This window comes from Canis lupus, chromosome 6 (genome assembly GCF_003254725.2).
Source record: "Canis lupus dingo isolate Sandy chromosome 6, ASM325472v2, whole genome shotgun sequence".
Classification (NCBI taxonomy): Eukaryota; Metazoa; Chordata; class Mammalia; order Carnivora; family Canidae; genus Canis; species Canis lupus.
In genome coordinates this window covers 54,470,540-54,493,709 of record NC_064248.1, presented here as the reverse complement: position 1 = coordinate 54,493,709, position 23,170 = coordinate 54,470,540, and the positions used below count along the sequence as shown (strand labels likewise).

General features: G+C 45.9%; 2 long non-coding RNA genes across 3 annotated transcripts in view; one reads left to right on the top strand and one right to left on the bottom strand.

Annotated features, from left to right (window-relative positions):
- Positions 1–1,818: 1,818 nt before the first annotated feature.
- On the bottom strand, positions 1,819–16,393 carry LOC118355054 (uncharacterized). The gene is made up of 4 exons (XR_004816699.2): positions 16,239–16,393; positions 14,002–14,117; positions 10,184–12,708; positions 1,819–5,078 (listed from the first exon to the last, which is right to left on the bottom strand). It is a non-coding gene; the product is annotated as an uncharacterized LOC118355054 (long non-coding RNA).
- Positions 16,394–16,453: 60 nt separating this feature from the next.
- Positions 16,454–23,170, top strand: part of LOC112640831 (uncharacterized) — a 30,081-nt gene continuing 23,364 nt past the window's right edge. Inside the window, exon 1 of one of the 2 annotated variants that reach the window (XR_007411477.1) lies at positions 16,454–16,669. This is a non-coding gene — a long non-coding RNA (uncharacterized LOC112640831). The remainder of the gene's footprint in view (positions 16,670–23,170) is intronic. The other variant, XR_003124284.3, reaches the window with a different exon arrangement.

Sequence of the window (23,170 nt, the reverse complement as noted above, 5' to 3'; positions counted from 1 at the left end):
TTTTCATTAAGATGGACTCTGCTAAGCCTATCTTTTGCAGCATCAAATAGTACCTGACACGTAATAGTTCCACACAATAGATTGATTTAAAGTGGATGAAAGAACACTTTATTTGTTCTTTTAGTCACAGTGTGTTGAGAAATCAATAAAAATGATGTCCTCAGTGAAGAACTTCCTTTCTTCAGAGATTTTACTAATTCACACTGGTTCGAGCACTGTTTTATAAATACCAGTAAAGCTTTGCTGGATTTTTTTTTTTTTCAGCTTTGCTGGATTTAACGAAACCATCTGTACCACTGATTCTTTCAAGTTGTTTTCTTAATGGTTTTCCTGGGAATTACAATGAATATCTTATAACATTCTAGTGTGAATGAATAAACTTACTTTTAAAAGTAAGTAAAAATTTTGCTCCTTTATAGCTTCATTCTCTCCCCACTCTTTCACTATTATTGTCATAAAAATTACATCTTTATACATTGTGTGTCTATCAACACAGATTTATAGTTATTATTTTATGTAGTTGTCTTTTAAATCATGTAGGAGAAGGAGCGCCTGGGAAGCTCAGTTGGTTAAGCATCTGACTCTTGGTTTCAGCTCAGGTCGTGATCTTGGGGTCCTGAAATCGATCCCTGCATCAGGCTTGGTCCTGGGTGCTCAGCAGAGAGTCTTCTTGGGATTCTCTCTCTCCCTCTCCCTCTGCCTCTGCCTCTGCCCCCCCCACTCACTCACACACACTCTTTCTCTCAAGTAAATAAAGAAATATTTTAAAAAGATCAAATAGGAGAAAACAAGTTATAAACAAGAAATATATTTATACTGTCTTTCATATTTACGATGTAGTTATCTTTACCAGTGCTTTTTATTTCTCCATATGGATTCAAATTATTGTCTAGAGTACTTTCACTAAAGCCTGAAGGAAGGACTCCCTTTAATATGTTTTGTAGGTCTGGTTTACTAGTGACAAATTCAGTTTTTATCTGGGAATGTCCTATTTCTTAAAGGATAATTTTGTTGGACATAGAATTCTTATGACGGCCTTTCTTTCAGTACCCTGAATATGTCATCCCTGAGTATGGCATCCCTCACTGCCTGCTGGCCTCCATGGTCATCGATGAGTAATCAACTGTTAATCTTATCAAGATTCCCTTGCACACGATGAGTCCCTTTTCTTTTGCTGACTTCAAGGTTCTCTTTGCTTTAGAGTTTAACAATTTGAGTATGATCTAAGTGTTAATCTCTTTCAGCTTATCCTACTTGGAGGATTTTTGTTCTTTCTTGCTTGTTTGCTTACTTACTTGCTTCTTGGATGTATAGATGATGCTTATCATGAAATTTAGAAACTTTTCAGTAATGATTTCTTCAAATATTTTCCCCATCCCTCTCTGTTCTCTTCTTCTGGGTCTATCATTATGCATATCTTGGTATGCTAGATGGTGTCCCACAGGTGGCTGAGGGCTCTGTTAATCTTTCTTTATTCTTTTTGTTTTCTCCTTTCCTCTGACTATATAACCTCAGTTGACATATCTTAAACTTCATTGCTTCTTTCTTCTGCCAGCTTAAATATGCTGTTGAATTCCTCTAGTGAATTTTTACATTTCAATTGTTGTGCTTTTTAACTTCAGAGTTCCTATCTGGTTCTTTTCTATGATTTCTATCTATTTGGTGAGACATCCCTTTCATACTTGCCTTTAGTTCCTTGAATATATTTACAATAGCTGGCTTAAAGTCTTTGTCTAGTAAGTCCAGCATAAGTTCTGTGTATTTGGGAGCACATCTTCAACATTCAGGCAGTTTCCAACCTTTTTTTTTGCAGCGGAAGTGGGTAGAGGGAGAAGGAAAGAATCGTAAGCAGGCTCTGCACCCAGCACAGAACCTGACATGGGGTTTGATCTTATGACCCTGAAATCATGACCTGAGCTGAAATCAAGAGCCAGACACTTAACTGACAGAGCCACTCATGCACCCTAGCAGTTTCTAACTCTCAGCCTTCACTTCCTGCTTGTGCAGAGTCTCAAGGTCAGCTAGAGGTGAGAATTTAGGCCCTTCTCAGGTCTTTTGCGAGCATGTTCATGACCCCGGGCATGCATGAAGCCTTCTAGATTCCCAGGAATATATGAAAGCTTTTCAAAGCTCCCTATAGATGTCTCATTCCTCACCTTTTTCTTTTAAGCTTTTTGGTTAGCCTGTTGTTTGACCCAGCTGTTATCTGCCACCCAAGGCAGCTGTAGTGTTTCAAGTTATGGTTCTAGGAAAAGGCTCTTCATAGGAGGTAAGTTTCAAGTCAATCCAAGTAAAGACAGCTTTGTGAGCAGGGTCTTTTAAGAACCACCAGATGGATCAAATAATGACAATTCTCTGAGAACAGAGCTTTGAAGGAACCCCAGATCCATTCTGCTCCCTCCAGTGGTTACTATGCTGCTGATTTTGCTGTGCTTGAAGGGGCATTGGTTATCAAGTCTGCTTTTGGGTTGGGGAGGAGAAATGGAGATAGAGCAAGTGAAAATGTCACAAAGCTTGCTGGTCTTCCTGAGGTTGAGCTTTTCTTCTTGAATAAACTCTTCTCAGATTGCCATAAACCTTTGCTTAATTTCCAGAGTTCTGAAAAAGTTGATTCTGACAATTTTTGCAAGTGTTCTCACTGCTTTTATGGAGATTTTCTGAGGTCCATTCTCTGCTACTTTTGCTAATGTCCCTCCACAGATTCTTTCCATGGAATTTTGTTCTTTCCTTGACATAAACTATTATTTTTCTAAACATTGATCACCTGAAGTCTCAAATAGTTTAGATTTATTCTGAATTTTCAGGAAATGAGTTTTCTGAGACAAATGTTTGTTATTATAAAACTACCAAGGGAACAAGGCAATTAAAAGATATACAAATAGATAAGCCACAGAGAAAAGATAAACTGTTCATGGCTGTCTACAGCTTTCACCATTATTTATGTCTTCTTACTTTTTGTTTTAGCATGGACTTGCTTAACTTGAAAATACCCAGTTAAGGTTCAACTGTTTTAGTTCCCATCTTCTGCCTGGGCCCGGGTAAGCTTGGAACAGAATGAGACTGAGATAGTCTTCAGCAGCTCCCTCACTTTGGCCATGTTGGTTGTGTTAGGTTGCCCTGCCATAGCAAAATACTAGGTGGCTTAAATAATAGAAATTTATTTTCTCACAGTTCTGGAAGTTTGAAGTTCAAGATCAACATGCCAACATGTTTGGTTTCTCCTGAAGTCTCTCTTCGGCTTGCAGATGGCTACCTTCTTGTCTTATCCTATGGCTTTTCCTCTGTTCAGAAGGAACATGTTCCTGTTGCATCTTCTCCTACTTATAAGGACACTAGCCCTATTGGATTAGGGGCTCATACTTGTGACTCCATTTAATATTAATTACCCCCGCAAGGCCCCATGTCCAAATACAATTACACCAGGGATTAGTGTTTCAACATATGAATGATTACGGGGCGGGGGGGGGGGGGGTGCACCATTCAGTCTATAACAAATGCCTAACACACAATAAGTAGGTTCTCTATAAACATTTCTATTGATGATATGCATCCTCTTTTGTCCCTTGTCCTTTATGCTTGTGCACCATCTTTACTCCTCTGTATTGCCTCTCAAACTAGGCACAGTGTGTTCTGGTCTATTGGGAGAGCAGCATTGAGTGGAGCTTCCAGAGTAATCTCAATGCCAGAGTCCAAATCCCCACTCTGACACCAACTAGTTGTGTGACCTTGAGCAAGTCAGTTAACTCACTGATTTTCTCTAGCCTTTGTTTTCTTTCATTTCTCTCTACCTTCTAAGCTCTGGCTTTGTCACCAACCCCTATGACTAAAACATCCTTACTTCAGCCTCTAGACAGCACATCTAGGAGTCCATTAGTAAAATATATCCCAGTTAACGTACTGACTAAACAGTTGTGAGTAGTCCCTCTCTGCCTGGGTAATATATGTGTTTCCAGAGATGCTGTCCTGCTCTTGCTGCTCAGGCGAGAGTGGCATTAGTATTGTTGGCCAATGTAGTTCAGGAAGGAAGGGAAGGTGCAGTGCCAGACAGGGCTAGCAGGGAGGTAATGAGGGGTAGACCAGAAGCTGAGAGTCCTCTTACACGTATTTACTTAACCAGCTTTTTACCAAGAATCTGCTCTGTCCTGAGCACTGTGCAAAGTGATGGGCCGGAGCTCCTATCAGAGACTTCTGTGGCCAAAGGACTGGACTTGGCATGCACTACAAGGCTGTAGGGGGGAAATGGCCTGAATTTAAGTCTTGGGTTTGTTGTTTATTTCTCTCTGACCATCAACAGGCAACTTAGCTTCTCAGAGTCTTAGTTATTCCATTTTTAAAAGAAAGGACAGGGACGTCTGGGTGACTCAGTGGTTGAACATCTGCCTTCCATCAGGGTGTGATCCTGGGGTCCTGGGATTGAGTCCCGCATTGGGCTCCCTGCATGGAGCCTGCTTCTCCCTCTGCCTGTGTCTCTGCCTCTCTCTCTGTCTCTCATAAATAAATAAATAAATAAATAAAATCTTAAAAAAAAAAGGCTAGATCAGGTGCTCTACATAGTTGTACCATCTTGGCTCTCATCTTCTAGAATTCTTCACTGAGAGTGAAGTATATATTCTGCCTAAGGAAGAATCCTTAGGAGGAATTTTAAATGTTGGTTTTAGCACAAGGCTGCTCTCGTTGTGAAGATGGGAGGAGAGAGATACATACATGGGGTGCACGTTTGGGAGGAAAAACTTGGAAATGAACCTTAAAGGAACCAAATATTTGCATTCTTGCATGTTGTCTTTTGGTGTTATTCATGAATACATCACATACGGTAAGAAAGAACTCACTTTAGCAGTTTAGACAAAGAGGGGTCCATTGTGGGTTTTTAATCCTAAAGAGATTCAGAACAAAAGCAGAGTCAAGGGACACGACCCTCATTTGCCCAGTGGCACAGATGCAGTAGTCCCATGTTAATGTGTTCTGATGCGGGAGCCACATTTTGTTAACTTCTCTATTCCTAGCACCAGACAGCACAGAATAGACATGTGATGGACATAACAGTCCTTATTCTCCAAATGGAAGTTTCTTCATGTTACCTGAAAAAGAAAGACAAAATCAAGACCCTTAAATCATTGGAGAACAAGATTGCATTATTTTCAACAAATTCACTGGAAATCGTCCTCAACTTTGGAGTTAAGCCTTTGTCCCTCCAGAGCCTAGTGTTCAGGCTAACTGCCTTGGTGTCAGCCTTACATGGACAGCTTGTAGGTATGAGGGAGGCAGCAGATAACAAGACAATGGAGGCCTCTGTCACTTACAATCTTGTAACTTTGGCAAAATGTTAACCTCTTGAAGCCCAGTTTTCTCATCTGTAAAATGGGGATGATACTATTACCCACCTCACAGTCATTGTGAAGATCAATTCTTAAAATGCATAAAAGTACACAGTGGTTGGCACAAAAGTTAAAAACACAGAAAATGTTAGTGTGAAGAACTGACAGTTATGGGCAGGAAGAACTTCCTATTTTATTTTTTCATGATATACACACCCTACTACTACTACTACTACTACTACTATTATTATTATTATTATTATTATTATGTTTTTGTAATTATTTGTAATATTATGACTATTTTTATAATGATTTAAAATATTATTGTCACTTTTATGTACTTTAAGCCTTTGTACTTGAACATAATCAGGAGACTTGGATGCTTATGAAGCATGAGTACTTGAACAACCCAAGAAGTCATTAATTTGTCTTTTAGATGGCCTTTTAGAAAGTCTCATATACCAGCATCTCTCATGATTGGAGGGCTTACAAAGTTTGGGAAAAAAAAAAACAATTCAAAAGTTGGATGCAGTCAAAGAAGGTCAGGGAAAAATATAATTAAAAGTCATAATTCTTTTTAAAAATATTTGTTCTAGTCTCATACATTTGTGTTTATAAACAGTAGCATTTTCTTTATGAAATGGTGCTTAAAATCCTTGAGGATTTACATGTAATTTCTTCAAAGCCTTCCCAAGACATAAACATAAATAAGTTCTCAATACTGATATAAATATTTTAAAAGTCTTTCCAAACTAGTGAATCTAAACACTTGACTTCCTTGTATTTTCCCAGCCTTCCTCCTTCAAATGAGGACTCTTGTTATCTTTAGATCCCAAAGGCACTTTGAATTGATATACTGATGATCAGAGAGTCAAATTTTAAGAGTCTTCTCTCTAAAATATTTAGGAATACAGTCGTCTCCCTTATCTATGGGGAATATGTTCCAAGACCCCCAGTGGATGCCTGAAAGCCCAGATAGTGATAGCACTGAACCCCATATATAGACTATGTTTCTTCCTGTATGTACATACCTATGATAAGGCTTAATTTATATATTAGGCACAGTAAGAGATTAACAATGAAAAGTAATAGTAAAATAGAACAATTATAATAATATAACTGTAATAAAAGTTATGTGAATGTCGGTGTCTCTCTCTCTCAAAATACCTTATTGCATTGCATTCACCTTCTTCTTCTTGAGATAATGAGAGATGATAAAATGCCTATGTGAGGAGATGAAGCGAGGTGAATGACGTCGGTGTTGTAACGCAGTGTTAGGCTACTGCTGATCTGACGATACATCGGGTGGATTATCTAGTTCCAGACCACAGGTAACTGAAACCGCAGGGGAGGGGAGACTAGTGCATTTTAAACCATTGCACCCAGATGAAGAGAGACAGCCTGAAAATACCTAGCTTTGCCTTGAATTATTGGAAACCTAACGAGCAGTTAGTATTTTAGAACCCCCAAAGTAGTCTTAAGCAGGGTAATTGAAATCTTGGAGATGGGATAAAAATCTGAGCTACATGCTAGAGAAGGCTTTTGGTCAGAAGACTTAAAAACTGGAAGGTTAATCTGCCAGGGCCTGACTTAAACCTCCTTGGATCAAATACACAGCTCATAATCTCATTTTTTCTTGAGAACTTCTGGGATAAAAATGGCCTGATACCCACACTTGCTGAGATGCCAGAGACTGAAATCACAATAATCTGGGTTGACTGAGTTATCCTACCTATTCTGAGATATTTATGGAGGAATTTTACAGTGACCAGAGGCTTCTCTGAAGTTGACATACAGGTACAACTTGTGTCCACTCCCTGCAGACCCAAGGCTCTCCCTCGATTTCTGGGACTCCGAATCTTAACCTTTCTGTTAACAATAACACTCACGATTTTTCCTGAGCCAGGGGATGGGGGCAATGAAAGCATTGCAGAACAAAGCCGACGTCTAAGCAAACGAAATGGTCCCCTCTTTTCTTTCCCTGTGCTGGCACAAAATCCCTGGAGTATCTCACTCCAGCATGGCATCGTTTTCTAAAAACTTCCTAAGCCAGACAATAACCTTTGACTCGCAGTGTATGGACCAAATGCCCACCAGTAATAGAATGACTAATCTGAGTCGCAGTCAGCACGGTGGGATGCATCACCTTGGGTTAGAAGGAGCTGCCTGCTGGGGCACCTGGGTGGCTCAGGGGTGAGCAGACGGCCCACGGCGTGATCCTGGGGTCCTGGGATCGAGTCCCACGTCGGGCTCCCTGCAGGGAGCCTGCTTCTCCCTCTACCTGTGTCTCTGCCTCTCTCTGTGTCTCTCATGAATAAATAAGTAGATCTTAAAAAAAAAAAAAAAAAAAGGAGCCTCCTGCTGCCCCTGCCACAGTATGGGGACCTCCCATACACACGGTGTCAAGTGAAAGAAGCCAGGCACACAGGGTGTACGCTGTTTACTTTCCCTTATATAAACCACAGAAACAGGCAAACCAATCAGGTAGTCTCCCTCTGGGGAAGGAGGTCTTGGAGGTCTTCTGGGGCTGCTGGTGATACTCTGGGTTTTTGTAGTTGTTGTTGTTATAGTTCTGAGTGCTGGTCGCACAGCTGTGTTCTTTGTGAAAATTCGTTAGCCTCTACGCTAATAGAACGTACCCTTTCTGTTTATTTCATTTCATTAAAAAGCTTTTAAAAATGCTTTATGGAGAGCAAGTGGGTCTCAATCCCTTGGCCAAAATCAATCTTTCTTTTTTCTTTCTTTCTTTCTTTCTTTCTTTCTTTCTTTCTTTCTTTCTTTCTTTCTTTCTTTCTTTCTTTCTTCTTTCTTCTTTCTTTCTTTCTTTCTTTCTTTCTTTTTCTTTCTTTCTTTCTTTCTTTCTCTTTTTTTTCTTTCTTCTTTCTTTTTAAAGACATTATTTATTTATTACACACACACACACACACACACACACACAGAGAATGAGAGAGAGAGAGAGGCAGCGACACAGGCAGAGGGAGAAGCAGGCTCCCTGCAGAGAGCCTGATGTGGGACTTGATCTTGGGGATCGCGACCTGAGCCAAAGGGAGATGCTCAACCACTGAGCCACCAGGTGCCCGGCCAAAATCTTTTCTAATTTCAGTCTGATACCCCTCACTTAGGCTTTGGCCTTTTCTGTATGTAAAACCTCCATCTGGAAAAAGCCCTCCCAGACTTTTTCAAAACCTTCCACGAGGGTGTCCCTGGTAATCACAGCCAGGGGTTTGTGATTTCTGGAGACCTAACGGTTTGCAGATTTCTGTATCAGGGATCTTGGACACTGTTGACAGGCAAGTAATTATGAACTTTTGAAGTTACTTTTGCTGGACTCCTGTGAGCTGTCAGCTAAACCCTTTCTTTAGTTCGCAAAGATTTCAGAAAGATGCAGATTATTTTATGGTGAGATTGCAGAGGTGATTATCAGCTAGTGTGGCTTTTGTGTACTCTACTTAGCCACGTGAGGTTTCTCAGAGTCGCCTAATTTTAGAGGGCAGCCAGAGTAGCTCAGATGTGAGGATGCTGGGATGCAGGTCACAAAGAGGCCTTTTGAGCACTGAAATGCTAGTGGTTTTCAAAGTGCTCTGTTTGTTCTTTGTTTTTTTTTTACTGATTGGTTGATGATCAGTGTTGTCCCCTGATTTTTAATAAGCAAGCACAAAAAGCAAATACATTCACTGACTTTGATGCTTGTTCAATGAAAGAACAATATTGGCTTAAAAATTGTTTTCTGCCAGTAATGATGTGGGAATCTGGACATATCTTGGGTTCATCAGAAGGAAATCTTAAGGCAGTTCTAAAATGCTTGAATCTTTAAAAAATGTGAAAAAGGAAGTTAGCTGTATATTTTTTTCTTGGTTGAAAATTATGTTTAAGCTTGGGTGGCTCAGTTGGTTAAGCATCTAACTCTTGATTTTGGCTCAGGTCATGATCTCAGGGTCGTGAGACTGAGCTCCATCATCAAGCTCCATGCATGAAGTCTGCTTAAGATTTACTCTCTCCTCCTCCCACTTTTCCTCTCCCTGCCCTCCCTGCTCACACGTGCTCTTTCTCTGTCTCAAAAAAAAATTATGTTTAAAGAAAAAAATGAATCCCCCTGTGTTTTTTTTTTTTACTGATGTTGAAAGTTACTGAAACATAATTTGAGACACTCATAAACATCCAAGCAACTTAGTAAAGCTTTAAAGAATGCCTTTTCAAAATCCCTTCAAAAAAAACCAACAACTATATTTTGACAAGAAGGCATTTGTGTATAATCTTAAATTCTTAAACAGATGCCTGTGGTACAGATTCTTCATATGTCAGATCTCATGTTCCGAAGTATAGGAGCTAAGAAGCGGCTTGATGCCAGTCTCTCTCTGGCCTCATTTAATGATGGGTTAGCAGCCCAAACAGGTAATCCTTCCTCCTATATTTTAATACAACTGTTATCTGCTTTACCTTTAGCTTCAGCTTCTGTAATGTGCTATTAGACACTGTGTGTAATAGGGATAGGAGAATTCAGTTGCATAGCCCTGGACTTTAAATCCAGATTCAAATACTAATTCTACTCTGGACTAGATATGAGATAGTTGGGGTTCAGTACATGCCACACCCCAATACAATACCTTTGGGTACCAGATACAATAACATATGCCAGGGCACATTGAGTAGTTTAAGCTGAAGGAGTATTGAGTAGTTTAAGCAGATGTGGGAAGGTCTCTGTGACTTTCCTCTGCTTTTCTCCTCTGAAGCAGGTCATGAAAACCCTCGTGGGAGACGTGCCGTCCCTACACCCAGAGGATAACATCCTTATCCTCAAGATGGAGGGACACCAAGAAAAACCCGGACAAACAGGCCTTGCTACGTTTCCCCCAATTTGCCACACTTACCCTTTGTCTTATCATATTTCTCTCCACGATCGTCTGCTCTTCATCAAACCTAGCAGAGAAAGAAAGCTCTCGGCTGGAACAGTTTCTTCAGGTTCTCATTGCCATGTGGAGGCCCCCATGTCACACCAAACTTACGTTAAATAGAGCTGTATGCTTTGCTCCTGTGCATCTGTCTCTGCCAGTTTAATGTTCAGACCTCGCCAGGGACCCTGAGAGAGTTAGGAAAACATTTTTTTCTGCCCCCTCTGGTCTCTCTGAGCCTCTATTTCCAAATCTGCAAAAACAGATGAAGAATTCTTGCTCTGGAAAAATCACAGGGCTATGGTATCTCCTAATGTACTGTGAACTATGAATAGTTTGAAAAGTATTTTTTTTTGACATTTAGGTTTGAAAGTTGTTACTGATTATTTAAGACAACAGAAACAATAAGACAATCATAAAATAATAAAACCTCTAAATGAAAGGCCCTTAGGTTTCAGAAAGAGTTGGCTTTTCAAAGTGGTGGACCTTCTGGTTATTGAGCTTTGCCAGGCAGAGGCAAGCTCCTCTCTTGAGCCAGCTTGCGTGCCACGCCGCTGCCTCTTCCCCATGCAGGACGGTCCCTGTGGCATCAGGGACTCTCAGTCCCTCCGACAGTGATGGTCCATTACAATGGCCTCATCTCTCTCTTTTGCTAAGAAGCATGCGATACTGTGATTTATAATAAGAAATTTATATTTTGGTCTTCACCTGCACTTTCTGGCTCGCAGTTCCCAAATCTTCTGTATTGCCTAACTGATTAGAGCAGGAGAGGCAACTTCTGTTAAAATATTTGGCTTTTGTCCTCAGTTCTTGTAAATAGCTTCAGAGCGACAAATGTGATAAATACATCTCTTCTGTTATTCATAACAAACCCGTTAACCACTTCTGAGTTTATGTTAATAGAATGACTTTTGGAAAGCCCCCAGGTCACCACTGGATGGGGGCTGGTTGCCAAGAGGATCAGTCATGATTTAGGGTTAAAACTTCAAGTCTCTCCCCTCCCACTTGTGGGAAGGGTTGCGGAATGGAGGTCGAATTAATCACCGATGGCTAATGATTTAATCAATCATGCCTAGGGAAGGAAGCCTCCACAATAATCCCAGAGGACATGGTTTGGAGAGCTTCTGTTGGTGAACATCCGGAGGTGCTAGGAGGGTGGTGCGCTGGGAGAGAGCATGGAAACTCCGAGCCCTTTCCCACCCACTTCGACCTGTGCATCTCTTCCATCTGGCTTTCCTGAGTTCTAGCCTTGTACAATAGATTGGCAAAATCGTAAGTAAAATGTTTTCCTGAGTTCTGGGAGCTGCTCTAGCAAATGATTGAACCCAAGGAGAGGGCTGTGGGAAACTGATTTACAGCCAGTTTGCCAGAAGCATGGTGTGAGATAATAGAAAAAAAATTATTTATTGGTCTCTGCTATGAGTTCATGGCACAGAGCTCCTACTAAAACCCTTGTAATTTCTTCCTAAGTGATAAGAAGACAGGAAATACCTTTTGTTCAAATATTTGGTCTTTGACCTGGGTTCTGACTGACATAGAGCACCTACATTTTATGGAATTTCCTCAGTAGTAGGGGTGTCCTTTTAGTCTAATGAGGTGACTCTAAGTGGGCCCCAGGTGGGAGCTGGTCACTGGAAGGACCACATCACGATTGGAACTTGGGAGTTTCCGCCCCACATCCCACCTCCACCCCATTCTCCACAGAGGAGGGAGGGCTGGAAATACAGTTAATGACTGATCAGGCCTACGTGATGAAGCCCCTATAAACACCCCCAGAGTTTGGAGAGCTTCCAGGTTGGCGAAGAGGTGGAGGTGTTGGGTGTGTGGTGAGCTCAGAGAGGGCATGGAAGCTCCTCGCACCTTCCCACATACCTTGTCCTTCCCGTGTCTTCCATCTGGGTGTTCATCTTTATCCTGTCTTTTCATAATAAACCATTAGATTGTAACTAAACTCTTCTCCTGAGTTCTGTGAACTACTCTAGCAAATGGATTGAACCCAAGAAGAGAGTCGTGGTGGCCTCTGATTTAGAGCCTATTGGTCAGAAGATGAGGTCAGAACCTGGACTCAGGACTGGCGTCTGAAGAGGCCGACCCTTCACCTGAGGGAGCTGATGCTATCTCCGGGTGCAGGAAGTCAGAACTGGGGTAAACCGTAGGACCCCCAGCTGGTGTCTGAGAAGATCTTGGTGCGGAAAACCCACGCGCATTTGGTGACCAGAAGCCAAGTGTTCTGAGAGTCGAAGTGAGGTACGGAGAGCGGAGCGCTGACAGGACAAACGCAGGGTTTCTCTCTTACGAGGCACAAAGCTCCTCTTTCTGGGGTCCGGCTGAGGATGGGGGGAGGGCCGGGACCGTTCCTATTCCTAAAAGCAAATAGTAAATAGTCGCGGGCCTGCCTTCAGGCTCACCTGCCTCTGCCGTCATTCATGGTCTTCTGCCTCCAGAAGCCTTTGAAGCTACTCAGTGAGGAAGTGCCGGTTTCTTCAGACGTTCATTCCTTCGGCCTTAGGGAAAATTGGACTGTTAGGGCCTCACTGCTTGGGGCTTCTGACCTACCGAAGCGATGGGAATCTGGGCCAGGGCTGGGGGAGTCCGCGGTGCGGCCCCCAACGTGCAGGCGCCCAGACGGCTCTGCGAGGCCTGCGCCTGCCCACAGTCCCCGGGTCCTGGGCGGAGGCTCTGACTCCCCTGTCACCCCCACCCCTGAGAGGCGCAGGAACCCCCTTCCGTCCTGGGGGCAGCACGGCCTGAGACTTAGAAAGGCTTAAAAGGAGGAAAAAAAAAAAAAAAAGAGTCCTGCGCTTTCCCTGCCAAGCACGGACAGAGGCCCGCCTGTGCAGCCTGCCTTGGGTGGCCCTGCCTCTGTTCCAGAATAATTCGGCCCACGAAGAGCGGGCAGGGGGCCCCAAGCTGCAGCTCCCCTCTCTCCAGCCCCACAGCTGTCCTTCCATCCCGGTGGCAACTCCCATCAGAGGAGTGTCCCCGGTTCACCTCCGAATAAAACCCCTTTCCGGAAGAAGTGTCCAGAACAATAGTCCTGATGAGCGAGGTGGCATTGCTGGTGGGAAGGGGGATGGTCCCAAAGATGAATTCCCGCTGTCGCTTGCCAACCCTCTCCAGCCCCGCCGGAAAGGCCCGGCCAGGCTCCCGGTCTCTGCGGTTACCAGCCCCGGCTCTGGGCGGCCGCGGGCCCGCGGGTGTCCCCGGCCTGCTCTAGGGCAGTGCGGCTGCGGCGCCGGCGACAAGCCAGCGGGGCCGATCCTGGGCGCAGCAGCTCGCGGCGAATCTCCACAGGGTCACACCGGGATGAGCTGGGTCTTCGCGGGGGTGAGGGCCCCCCTCCTGCGCCCCTCCCCAGTCCGCTGGGCAGCAGCAACCCCCAGGCCCCTGCAGCTCAAATCCCTACCCGGCCTCGGCCTGAAGGCGCTGCTCATCCTCCCAGGCCCTCCCCGGGGAGCCCGGTCTCGAGCGCTCGGGGGGCTGTGGTGGGCGCCACAGGCCCGGCCCAGGTCCCCCAATCAGAGGTCCGCCCGGCTGCCCAAGTCACAGCCCACCCTGGGGGCCCCAACCAAAGATTAATGGGTGCAGAGTGTGACTTTCTCTCAGCCTGACTGAGAGGCCTAGAAAGCCACCAGCGCTTACTGTGGGGGCGGAGACTGTCACCAGCCCCCGGTGGCCGCTGGACACCTCCCCTACCCCTCCTGCATCCTCCCCCGCCTCTCCCAAGGGCACCCCGCATGCTCAGCCCTGTCTCAGAGTCTGCCCCCCGGGGGGTCAACCGCCACATTCTCCCTTACCTTCTCCGGATGTGACCGTCCTGCCCTTGGGACTGAGCTCCTCTAGGGCGCGAGCTGAGTTTGTTTCCAAGCCCACCGAGCCCAGGTCCAGCGTACAGTAGGGCCTCAGGAGATGTCTGAGGAATGAATAAATACAGTCACTTACAAAGTACTGTGACATGAGGGGACATGAAAGGCAGGATGCCTGCGGAGAGGGCACCTCCCTCGGTGCCTTTTGGTGACCACTGCCTTCCCAGAAGAGTACGGGTTTCTTTTATTCTCCACCCACCCCCCACCTTCCCACAGGCAACTCCACTCTCCATCTGGGACTTGGCTGGACTCCTTCCTCTTCCCCCCAAACTCCATCTATCTTTCGGGACTAAAAACTGGGCTCTGGGATGCGGTCTCTCTGGAGCTACAGAAGAGTAGCCAGGAGCAGAAGCTGAGTCCGCAGCGGAGCCAGTGTGTGGCTGGAGGCTGCTTATTCCAGAATAACAACCCTGTGCTCTGCAGCTCCTTCCACATGTAGAAATTTTTCTTTTAGTTGATTGCTAGTGATTTTTAACCTTTGAACTTTTCACTAAATGGCCTGTTTCCAGTGAGGTCAATGTGCTGCCCACACCAGGTCAGTCCCAGGGCCTATATGGCGATGGCAGCCATAGCACTGGCCCAGAGGGAGGAATGGCATCTCGAGTTGGGACACAGTTAGCTATCAAGGTGGGGAGCTTGGGAAGAGCAGCAATTTCTTCCATGTTCCTTGGAGGTGGTTCAGAGGCAGGGGTTCGCATCTCCATCACACCCATGGAAGAGGGGAATGGCCATTCCTCTGAGAGGGAAAGCTCTGATAATCTGGACATGAGGGACCCCAGTGGGCACACCCCAGCTTCATGGGTCTCATGTCATAACCCCTGCGGACCTTGGGACTACGACGTTAGGGGCTTTAGTGTTATTGCCCGGGTCTATTTTTGAATAGTCTGGGCCCAGCCACCACTGGCTCTAGAGGCTCCTTGCTGGGCCTCCTTGAGGACTGGAAGAAAATTGGCCGACAGGAAAAATCGACAGAGAGTCTTGGCCCCTTATGAAGGACTTGCCTCCTCTCCTAAGCAGGCCAGGCCCATTCCCTGTGTCATCTCAAGCCCAAAGTGGCTCCCTCTGATGTGACACTGGGGGCTCTCCTGAGGGAGGACATGCCTCTGATTTGTGGCCATGCGACTATGTGTGTGGACATCAACCCATAAACAAGGGCTGCCTGTGCTGGCCAACAGATGCATAAGGCAATCAGAATGCAATTTTATGTGTAGTCTCTCTGCATTCCTGATGATCTCTAATATTGCTGATCCTTCCCTGCCCCTGCAAGAGCTCCAGTGGGCCTCCAAGATGTTCTTGCTTATTTTAGGTAACAGATGATCCTAGAGTCATTTCAGGCTCCAAGTGCTGACTCCACCTGGCAATGAGCCTGTTGAGTCCCCAGGAGCAGTCAACATTCTGAACCCGATAAGGGGCCCGACTCCGTCTCCTTCCCCAGTGGCCGCTGTGGACCAGAAACCAGCATTTGGGAACTGGGTGGCGGTCCAGTTGACCTCTCAGTCTCTCTGGGGCTGGCCCCCAGGTGGTGGGGCACGGGGGGAGGAAGAGGAAGAAGGTGTGGAAAAGCCTCGCTTCATAGATGGGATCGTCATAAACTGGCCTCACCTCTCAGGGCCAGCCAGTCATCTAAAGGCAGCTCTCCATCTCTTGGGGTGCTTTCATGAGCAAGCTGAGGTTCTCTCAAGCTCCCCTCCCTGACAGTGCCCGTGGGCCCCCACGCCAGGGCATTTCTCTTTCGACGGATTACTGACACTCCTTCTTCAGCTTTCAGCTGTTTACTTCCATTTTAGGGACATCTGGGTGGCTCTGTCCGTTAAGTGTTTGACTCCTGACTTGGGCTCAGGCCATGATCTCCGGGTCCAAGTCGGGCTCACGCTCTGCATGGAATCTGCTGGATATTCTCTCTCCCTCTGCGCCGCCCCACCCCGCTTGCTCCCTTTAAATAAATAATGTTTTTAAAAAGAACATTTTTAAAAGTGCTTTCTCATTTAGCATTCCAAGTAATTCTGTGACTTTGGTAGTTTTTATACAAAGCAAGCAAGGCTCAGAAATGTCTCAGATAGACTTAGATTTAGATGCAAGTGACAGAAAAATCCAAAATAATGACTTAAATAGGATAGATGTGTATTTCTCGCTCATCTGAAAGAAGTCCGCAGATAGACAATCCAGACCTTACAAGGTTAGTGTTAGAACCCGCGCTTCCTCTATCTTGTTGCTTTGCCATCCTCAGCATTAGCTTCCGCTTTATGGCGTAATATGGCTGCTCAAAGCTTCAGCCAGCAGAAAGCAAGAAGGGCCAAAGAGGTACACCCTCTTCCTTTAAAGACATTTTCTGGAATTTGCACACGTGCTACTTTGCCTTACAGTTCATTGGCTAAAGCTTAGTCACATGGCTAGACCTAGCCACAAAGGAGACTGGGAAATGCAGTCTTTATTCTAGGGAACCATTTAAAAATCAGAGCTTCTGTTACCAAGGGAGTAAAGAATGGATATTGGGCTAAACAATGAGCAATTTCTGCTATGGATATTAAATAATTTGCCCAGCGTTTTCCAGTTGAACTCTGTCTACAGAAGATGTTGGTGACACCAGAGGGGAGAGGAGGTAAGGGCACGGGAATGTGAGGAGGTGGGAGCTTAGGGTGATGTCTGCCCTGCGTCCTGGGAGATGGCTCCAGGGGCTCCTGTCTGCTCTGCTGAAAGTCTGGTGGCTTTGCCGTGAGTCTGGTGGACTAGCTAACCACCTGAGTCTTCACTGCCGCGTGGCTCTGGCCATTGGGCCCGGGGGCTAAGGCTGGCAAGGCAGAGCAGAGAGGAAGAGTGCCAAAGTCAGTGTTGAAAGGGTGGGAAGGGGGAAAGAGTAGAGCAGGTTTCATTTCCTTCCAGCTTCCTGCACTCTCGCTTCTCTTCAAGTTGGGTGGACTCGTGGCTCCATTCCACTTGAGCTAATACCTGGTGAGCTTTCACCCCATGGAAGATCGCAGACAGGCCCTGGGGAGATTGTTGGGGAAGGTCATTGCAAAGATGTGACTGCCGGTTGACCTGTGAACTGAACCTGGGCAATCTGAGGCTGAGTAGCAAGAAGACCTGGAATCTGAATCCTGATATTTTGACCCCACATCACAAACAATCAAGATGAATGAAAACAAACCTAAGCAAACCCAGCTCTCTCCAGGGTAGAGACCCCTAATGCCAACACCAGACGTGGGTACCACACCTTACAGTTTACAGAATATCCTCAGTCTCTTTTCCAGGCAATGATCCAGGGCCACTAATGGCTAACGGAGGCATCTCAACCACCAGACCCACTGAGGGCAGGGGCAAACAGCCAGCATGCTTCGGGTAACCCCAGGGGGCAAGGCAGAGCTCAGAATGGTCTCATAGCAAAGGTTTTCATACCAATGGCCTTAAGTTGGCAAGGCGAAAAGGATCTGACCCTCATTGCTCTCTAGGGTACACAAGATTTTGAGGAAATAAAAAATGTTTAACATAGGGATGCCTGGATGACTGTGGTTGAACGTCTGCCTTCGGCTCGGGTTGTGATCCCGGGGTCCTGGGATCGAGTCCCACATCAGGCTACCCATGGGGAGCCTGCTTCTCCTTCTGCCTATGTCTCTGCTTCTCTCTCTGTGTCTCCTATGAATAAATAAAATCCTTAAAAACAACATTTAACACAGATATTTAAGCAAGAGTAAATCATTTAGAGCACTTGTAAGTTTTCAGTAACGTGAAGAGTCATTGACTCTGGCAGGTGGGGCAGGCAGGTTCTAAGGAGAAGGGATCCCCCAGAATGTCCTACCACGAAGTTAAGTGCCCGGAACGCTGTGGTGGGCGAGCACTGGGGTTTAGTAGCGTATGCCAATTCCCATACCTTTCATCAGGACAGGAAGAAGGGAATGAGTTTCCAGAAGCCCTCTCAGAAGCTACACTGATGTACCGTTTCCATTCTTTTTGACAGGATTGTTAAGCATCTCTGGGCAGGGCTGTGCTACTGTTTCAGCATTAACAGCCCTTGAAGGGCTCCTGACACCTCTGGGGAGCGGCTGTGGGCTACATCAGCACTATGTGGGTCTGAGCTCTAAAAGGGTGTCTTCTGACCCTAATCCCAACCCCCATCTGGATTTATGGGCTCCCACCTCTGCACAGGGGGCAGGTGGAGGGGTTACTCAGGTTCATCAGCGGGATGATCAGCCTCTGGCTGGAGCTGCTGTTACATAAGTTGGGACTCTGCTTAAAGCCCCAGGTCTGTGAGAGTCCCCCGTTTTGCACAACCCTAGGGCAGAAGCCACATCCTCATTGTGTAAATTCGGTTTTGACCGCAGACCAACCAACCAGCCAGTGCTTTGCTAGACAAGGAGGCAAGGAGGGGCCTGACCCACTGAGGAGTGCTTTCTTTTAATAAAGAGGGAGTTTTTTTTTTTTTTTTTTTTTTTTGAGAGTGGGGATCAAGGGCCTCAGGATTTCAGATTAGAACACTGTGTGAGAGATTTCGTCTTGCAAGCTGTTAGGTCACTGTTTCAACAGGTGATGAAAATGAACAACTGGTTAAAATGCTGGTGCAATGCTATTATAAACATTTTAGTTTGGACACATCCTTAGAAAAACTCATCCTTAGAAAAATTGGCAAAACAATTTATGGAAACAACTCACGGTTGGCCAGTGAATTGAATTAATACACATAAAACCTGGGGGGGAAATTCTAAGAGCTGAGTTGAGAGAACAGTGGATGGTAGAAATAAACCTTTTTTTTTTTTTTTAATCTTGAAGCTATAATAAAAGTGAATTCAATAAATAGGCTACAGGATTCATGGAATTGAGTCATAAGAAAAACAAACACAAAATCCTGTGGTTCAGGCTACATAAAGATAAGCAATTCAGAGTCTGTTTCTTTAATTACAGGCTCTTTCCTGTTTATACAAAGAGTATGTCAAGGAATTGATGCAAATATGCTTCTGCCCTCTATTCTCTTATTTCCCCTTTCTCGCTAAAATTACTTGCTGCAGCAGTTGTAGGAATTGAATGAGATTCTTTAAAAAAAAGGTCGGGGGGACACCTGGGTGGCTCAGTGGTTGAGTGTCTGCCTTTGGCTCAGGTCGCAATCCTGGGGTCCTGGGATTGAGTTCTCCATTCAGGCTCCCTACGGGGAGCCTGCTTCTCTGCCTATGTCTCTGTCTTTCTCTGTGTCTCTCATGAATAAATAAATGAAATCTTTTTTTTAAAAAAAAGAATGAGATACTATGTGTCACTAAGCTTCATGGGAAAGAAAAACTAAATAAATGCAGTTAAATTGAAATGAATAGCACTTTTTTTGTTCTTTCTTCTCCTTTTTCCATCCTCCTCTGCCTTGTTGGTTCTTCTTGAGAACTACATCCCTGGGCCAGTGCTCTTGTAGCCCTGCTTTCCAGGAACTTTGCTCATTTGTATACTCAGTCAATATTTATTCAGTTCCTATGATGTATCAGGCTCTCTCCAGGGCCCTGGAGACTCCATGTTTAAGGATGACAAAGTCCCTGCTTACATTTGAGGGTAATAATCGAACAGATGAATAATTCTGTGGTATAATTTCAAGTCCTGTAAAGTGCTATGAAGAAAGAAGAGGAGAGTAATGGGATAGAGACCAGCAGGTGGGGGATATTTTATGTGGAAAGACCAGGGTACCCTCTCTAGACAAGACAGAGCAGTGTCCTGAATGAGGTAAGGAGTAAATCCACAGGAGGATCTGGGCAAAGTACATGGCAGAGGCAAAAGAAATAGCAGGTGCAAAGGCCCGGAGGTGGGACACAAAATTGGTGTGATCTTACGAAAACAAAAAGGCCAGTGTGGCTGGAGTGGAGTAAGCTGGGGAGAAGGTTGTTGGTGAGGAGCCTAGAGGCATGGCCAGGGGCCAGGCCACATAGGGCCTCGTGGGGCATGCTAAGGAGTTTGTTCAGAGTGTGTTTTAGGGGACTAAAGGTTATTGTAGGGTTTGAGTCACAATACTGTTTATATGTTTTAAAAGGATCAGTCTGTCTACTGGAGAATACAAAAGGGCAAAATAGAAGCAGAAAGGCCACTTAGGGTGTTAATGAAGAGAAGGAGAAGCAGTGTAACATAGTGGTAAGACTCTGGAGCCAGACTGCTGGGGTTTGAGGCATGCCTATGCCATTAAGGAGCAGTGTGAACATAGCCAAGTTAAATAACTCCTCTGTGCCTCAGTTTCCTGATATGTAAAATGGAGATGATAATAGTAAGGTGTGCTACCTTGCGCAACTCCAGGTGGAATCAGCCCCTGGAGCCCAGTGAACACATTGTGAATGTTACCACTTGGAGTTGTGCAACACAGTGGTCTTAGTAATGATTTCTATCTTGGGTTAAATAGTCAAACACAGAAAAAGTGCCTAGGACAATGCCTGGCACCCCAGAAGAGCTTATTAGCTACTATTTGTGGTCGTGGTGAGAGACAATGGTAGCGTGAATGTAAGTGGCAACAGCAGTGGTGCTAAGTGCTCAAGTTTGAAATAAAATGTAAGGAAGAGCCTGTGCTAGGTCCCAGGGGCACACCGGCCCTGATGATGACACTCAGGGGTACATCTTTGCCAAGACTTCTAGGTGGGTTTTTTCAGTCTGATTCATTTTGGAGCTGGGTTTTTTTTAGCATCTTCCCCACCAGTATGTTTCCCACCTAAATTGATGAATGTATGCAATATGTAATTGATAGAGTGAATGTGAGAGTTAAGCAAGACACTGCATGTAAGTCCCCCACCATAGTGCCCAGTGTATTTTATGTTGCTTTTTTTAAAAAAAAAAAAAATTTATTTATTCATGAAAGACACACACACACACACTCAGAGAGAGAGAGAGAGAGAGAGAGAGAGAGAGAGAGAGAGGCAGAGACATAGGCAGAGGGAGGGAGCAGGCTTCCTGCAAGGAGCCCAATGTGAGACTCGATCCCAGCTTCTGGGATCACACCCTGAGCGGAAGGCAGATGCTCAACTGCTGAGCCACCCAGGTATCCCACATTTTACGTTTTAATCAATGTAAGCTGTCATCATCACCATCATCACCACATCGCCATCTGAGTGCTCAGTGTTCCTACAGAACCCACGTACATACACCTCTATCTCCACAGGAGAGACCTCAGTGGTTTTCCCCTGTTGTGACGATAGTTAAAGAGTGCAGAGCCTTCAGGAATTACTGTCTTGAGGCCACAGTGTCCCTGAGGTCTTTTCGGTAGTTCCTGAGATGCCTGTCCTTGTCCTGATGCCTTGACCTTTCATGGCCCCCAAAGGGCTCAAATAAGAACCAGTCCAACCAGGAAAAGAAGCACCAGAACACGTAGAAAAGCATATGATATGATTCATTTTTATTTCATGGATCTCACCAATCCTGGAACCCAAGTCAACCATTTGAGAATAAGAAATTTGTTTAGGTTCTATTCTTTTTTCTCACCCACTTGGCCCCAGTGAATCTCAGACACGAGTGTTGGAGGTGGCAGGGGCAGCCAGCAGGCCCTAGAGCGCAGACGCCTAACTCCTCCAGGTGTCCCTCAGCCCCCAGCACGGCGGCCTTGGGGTAGGGAGCGTGGGCAGCTCTAGGTGGCCGCTCTTCCCCTTCAGCCCTTAGGTTCCAGTCATATTGCTGTCTGATTGCTCATGCATGAGGTAATCTCCCCATTTTATTTGTTCTTGGAGGTGTGAGCTATATTAATTCCTTCTCAAAAGTCATAAAGATGAGGCCCCAGCTAATAACTCAACATAAAAAGAGGCACCATTCTGTCGTTCTCGGGCTTGCCGTGGGCCGCTCATCATGGGAATGACGCAGCCTCTGGCTCCTGTGTTAGTCAGCTTTGACTGTCCTTGGTCTTGACTCAACACTGGCTGGGACAACACAGGAGTGATAGGGGCTGTATCCAAATGTGTTAGCGGGTAACCGTTTCCTTGACCTACCCGGGTACTCTGCGCACTCTCGGCGTCCTCCCCGGCCCTTCCTGTCCTCTCTCTCTCCCTCTTTCTCTGGGTGTGTCTGTCCCTTCCTGTCCTAGTCCCTTCCTGCTCACCTGCCTGCTTCTCTCCGCTCTCTTTTGGATCCCTTTCCTAATCCCTCTCTTCCTCTTGCTCCCCTTCTCTCCTGCCTCAGCCCCTATGGTGATTCACCGAGAGTGTGCAGGGTCAGGTGAGAGCTCCAGCGGTGACGGGACTGAGCCAACCAACTTCATGTCTGTATCTGCCGGGTCAGGATGATTCTAGTGACTTTGGCCATGCATTTGGCCAGGCGTTCCTTGAATGTTAAAGGTTCACTTGAAATTGGCCAAGAGGGTATTTGGAAAACAGTAAGTGCTCACTAAGCCTTGCCCAAAGCAGGATGCTGAGAGCTGGGGAGGAAACGGGAACTGGATGTGGCCCTTCCAGGAGCTTCCAGTCTAGGTAGCCAGGGAGTTGAGGGACCACATGTGGTCTCCCGGGAAATAGGAGACTAAAGACAGGCAGACAGTGCCAGACAAGCATATGATATGATAAGACAGTGCAGGTGGTGCCAGCTGGTGCATTCCAGAAGGCATCAGCTGCTGTTACCTTTGGAGTTTGGCCTGGATGGAACTCTGGCAGCCAGACAGAAGAGGAGACCAGGGATCCAGCTGCAGAAGGGGGAACATCTGCCCATGGCCATGAGGTTCCTCGGGCCGCTTGGGCTGGAGCTTAATGAGGAGCCCCTTCTTTTGTTGAACCCCTGCACTGGCACCCCTCTCTGCCCCCTCTCCAAGACTGAGGAAGGGACCCCAAATCAATGCGTGCAGATTTCCTGAGGCACGGAGTTAGCACTGATGAGCCGGACCTTCTGCTGCAAAGCCTCATGAAGCCACAGTGTCCTACAGCTGGGTGACCCACTCTCCATCCTCAACAGGGACAGTGACTCAGTAAAGTCGGTCCTGCTAGTTTCTTTCTTTTTAAAGAAACACACAGAGAGAGACAGAGACACAGGCAGAAGGAGAAGCAGGCGCCCTGCGGGGAGCCCGATGCGGGACTCCATCTCAGGACCCCGGGATCACACCCTGGGTCAAAGGCAGAGGCTCAACCACTGAGCCATCCAGGCGCCCCGCTCTCTCTAGTTCTTAATACTTATCAGCTGAATT